The sequence below is a fragment of the Ptychodera flava genome (assembly GCF_041260155.1).
Source record: "Ptychodera flava strain L36383 chromosome 3 unlocalized genomic scaffold, AS_Pfla_20210202 Scaffold_26__1_contigs__length_13983176_pilon, whole genome shotgun sequence".
Classification (NCBI taxonomy): Eukaryota; Metazoa; Hemichordata; class Enteropneusta; family Ptychoderidae; genus Ptychodera; species Ptychodera flava.
Window position 1 is genome coordinate 13,289,298 of NW_027248280.1, and position 4,389 is coordinate 13,293,686.

A 4,389-nucleotide genomic window follows, 5' to 3' on the forward strand; every position below is an offset into this window, starting at 1 on the left:
CGTCGGCCATGTTCAATGTTACAATCAGAAGTTTATGTGGAGGAAATAACTAACAAACACTGTTCATGATGCCCGCCCTCTAGAGGCAGACCTTCCTATATGAAGTACCACATTTGATGCTTGTGGAAAGCTTGACCACACAAAGGAGCATTTTAACTTTTAGAAAATGACAAATTGAATAAGAAGGTATTCTGAAAATGTCAAATACTGAGGAAAAATGCGCAAATATTCAAAATAAACAGGTTAACTGACTGGTCAGCTATAAAAACAATGAAAATGTTTATGATCAAAAGTTTTTGAGATGCGCACATTTTAACAAATACAGAAATTATTAATATTATAAATATAAGACCAAACTATTTTTTCAGGGATGGGACAGGTTGGAAATGAGGGGTGAGAGACAAAGGCACTCCTATTGCTGCATGTGGATGCAGCCACACCATTTCATTTACAGCATACTTATTCACTGTGTTGTGTTCAAGTTCCATATTGTACTGACTGTCATACAAGGATAACATAAGCAAATCAAATCAAATTAGAAAAGGATCAATGCTGTTGTGTGGATTTTGCTGAACATGGCTGATTTTAATATTTCGCCCTATATATTTGGTATCCAGCAAAGGCATATTTTGATGTAAAGTCAAAATTAACACTACATTGCGGACAATATATGTTACCGTTTCTGCATGAACTTTTCTTTTTTAAATTATAGTATAGTAGTACTTCGAACAGATTAACAATTATCGTGATGTCAACCCATAATTTTACATCACAAAGACTGTAATTCTGCCAATTTTTTTTGTTTTTCAGTCATTTTATAAATTTTGCACTGCACAAGATGATTGAACAAATTGCAATGTTTGAATTTGTAAACTCAAAGAATAAAAATCCTTTGGTCACAGATTAAATTATTTTTGAAAAGAAATTTACTCTTAAACACTTTTAGCATATATTCTTTACACGGTCATGTATTTCAAGGAAAATATGCCTATTAAAAACAGTAATTTCTTCACTTTCAATTTTTTTTCAATACTATGACAATTATCAGCCATGAGGTTTTACAAACACAAGACCAGATAAGCGTTTTTCATCATTTCCACAGGACTCTTTGGAAAATCCATTAAAAACAGTTAAAAGTAACTTAAAATGATCACTTGGTATACATTTAATTTACAGATGCCAGGTTGTGTATTTCACATGCACTCAGGTCAGTAGGGAAGTGCGTCATTACTATTTTGGACTGTTAATTCTTATTTCTGAATTATTTAACTTTTTCCACATTGAACTATCTTTAGGCAGTTTATACTGTAGCTTAGAATTTTTTTGATTGATGTATTTAATCATCTTTTGGGTTCTTTGGGTCCATATCCCACCTCATGCCCCTACATCATCAACTATTTACCAACAACTCCATGCCAACAACCAATTACCTGACCTGGCCACACATTAGAGAAGGTACCCCCAGCGTCATTGACGGTATTTTTATTATTGTGTAATCAAAGTACTTGACAACTTTCACAAAAATGCAGTTTCTAAAAAATATAAAACACACTCACTATGAAGAACTTCATCAGTAAACCTGTACTGCTCAGAATGGCACAGGCAGGTAAAATGTTTGCTACCAAATAGAAAAATAAGTTCTGTCTTTAAAGCAATTACAGTATTTGCAGTGTACTCTTTCATAAATTTCACATTTATTAATATAAGTTGATTTAACGAAAATATGATGATGGAGCTGCATGGTCCATAACATGTTTTTTGGGTCTGTCATGCTGTGGCCATGCAATCCACCGGAATTGTCACAAATGATTGGTTGAAGATGCACGTGATATGGGCTAGCTCGGAATTAACGGACAATCACTGATACCGTGGAATTTGAATGGTCTGTTATTACGTAACCCTTCCATTGTGGAGACAATGATACAAATTTTCTAACTTATAATCATGGTTCAGTGCGGATATTATACCTCAATGTCTTTCAAAAATGTATGGGAATTAGGTCTGATCATAGTTAAGATACAAAAATTGTCGGGTTTTGGCCGGTTTTGTGTATCCATGAACCAAGGTCAAATGCATATGCCTACCAGTGCATACGATGAATAACGATGACTCGAAATATTGCACGACTGAAACCATAAAACTTCATATTGAATACTTACCATGGTCACCAAAGTGAGTAGATACTTTCTTGCCTCTTGATATTCCATTGTTAGACGATTTATAGTTCGCTGGAATGAGTTTTTGCGGACGATACGGTTACACTGCTCTCAGCTGCTGTTGATTGAAATCCAGTCTCCAAATCTACCCGCCGGGACAATTTGCGCGTGCGCAGTAGCGCCAGAATTAAAACATTGCGTGTCATTGGTTAGATTCGTAATGCAGTGATAAGGTCTTTAGATAATTTCAAACTAAGTGAATCACCTGTTTTTATAGTTTAAACTAACAAATGAACAAAAATTATCCCTCAAATTGGTTCCTAAGCGAAAACTATTATGACAGTTGGATGTTGAACGAAGTGACACTGACCTTGACCTTTGTGAGAGCCAACGGCAATGCGTGTTGCATACGGTACTATTCATCATACAAACATGGCGGACGCAGTAAACAACAAGGAACAATATCGTCGATCAACTACAAGAAAAACGATCACTGTTTTACCTTTGCCATTTGAAAAGCCCACATAAAGGATTACAACGATGACAAGATGGCGATGGAACAGCAACGATTCGCAAGCTCAGAAGCAGCCACCGGTGACAACGTGTCTCTTCATATCGAAGCTTCAATATATGGTTCAGAAACAGCTGGTGATCGTACGCGTTGTACGCGTGGCACAGTGCAGTGATACGCCTTCGTCGTCACCTCGAAACGGCATTTGCAGCGATGTGCATACCGAAATTCCACATAACGAAATGATAACCAGTTATTAAGAGTTTATGATGGTACAACATTAAACTGACATTGACAACAAACAACTCTGAACTAGATGATTGCGAGAGTGAAGTGGTCGGAGAGGCAAATGCAGAACCGGAACGCGGAAGTACTGGTGACTACCGATAGTGGAGCAGCTTTCAACGCCATTGATTCTCACGTAAGTAGTCCAATATTTTGATATGTTGCATATTCTTTTGCGTGATTAAAAATAACTATTCACATCCTAAATTCTTTAAATCAATTGCTCAGTCACCCCTCACTTTTAATACATGTACTTTCCATACACTGTGTTTTCTCAGCAAAAATTAAAAAGGTATTGAACTGTAGTCTAGATGCGTGTGTTATTTGCCCTAAATTATTTATGCTCGGACAGCATAGTTTGTTTCTAAATGCGTGAATGGACTGAATTTGATAGAGCCAATTGCAAAAATCAACCATCTACTGCACAGAGTATTGATCGACATAATTCCATAGGTTGGTTTTTACATGACATACAGGCTTCTTTAAAACCATATTGCTTTGTCAGTATGTAGCTCAAAATTACATAACCAATTGAAGATTTTCAATTTAGACATTGTTATTTGCCAATGTACAGAATGTAGAAATAGGAAAATCTGCCTTGCAGTAGACTAAACAAAGGACACAATTTAAGAGAAGTCATATTTTGTTTAATAGTGTTATTGTAAAGCTTATTGAATTACACAATTGTACATGCATATTAAAATATATACAACTATTGCATACAGTGAACATAGGATACTATTGGGGGGGGGCATTTATAATAATATGAAGCTTTGCAGAACATGCAGTATATAGATAATTTATTGCTTTATATTCTTTATTGTAGAGGAGAAGGCAAACATAGTGGTCTGCAATATTTAAGACACTACAGAATCATACCAAACACATACAAGATGTTCTGGACGAAAAGCTGTACAAGAAGCATCTTCAAGCAGATGGATTCTTCATCCAAACTGATGATGAAAAGAAAAACCAGGAGCTACATGTCTCTTTTCAAATCAACTTTGATGGTGTAGCACTTTTCTGTTCATAAAAATTCAGTGTTTGGCCTGTTTACATTGTTGTGAATGATCTCCCTCAAGAAAGATACGGAATGCTTACTGAATTTAAGGTAATATCCTAGTACAAGTATTTCTGCTTGACCAAGTTACTTACAATTTTTCTGCTACTATAGACTATAGTCTATAGAAGCTATTGGGATGGGTATCCGTCCGGCGTCGCGTCAGTCTGTCTGTATGTATGTATGTATGTATGTATGTATGTATGTATGTATGTATGTATGTCCGTTTGTGAGGCGTCCGTCCACTCAAATATCTTGAGAACCGCAGTACTTACTGATTTGATATTTGTTGTGTAGATGAAAAATATGATTTTGAGAAACTATTTTTTTTAATTTTTTGATATTGTTGAAAATAGGCAAATTAATGCCAAAAAAGG

The 4,389-nt window shown here is 35.5% G+C and overlaps 1 long non-coding RNA gene across 1 annotated transcript; it reads left to right on the forward strand.

Moving 5' to 3' along the window:
• The first annotated feature begins 2,573 nt into the window (after positions 1-2,573).
• LOC139125791 (uncharacterized) lies at positions 2,574-4,006 on the forward strand. The gene is made up of 2 exons (XR_011550345.1): positions 2,574-3,088; positions 3,779-4,006. It is a non-coding gene; the product is annotated as an uncharacterized lncRNA (long non-coding RNA).
• The last annotated feature ends 383 nt before the right edge of the window (positions 4,007-4,389 follow it).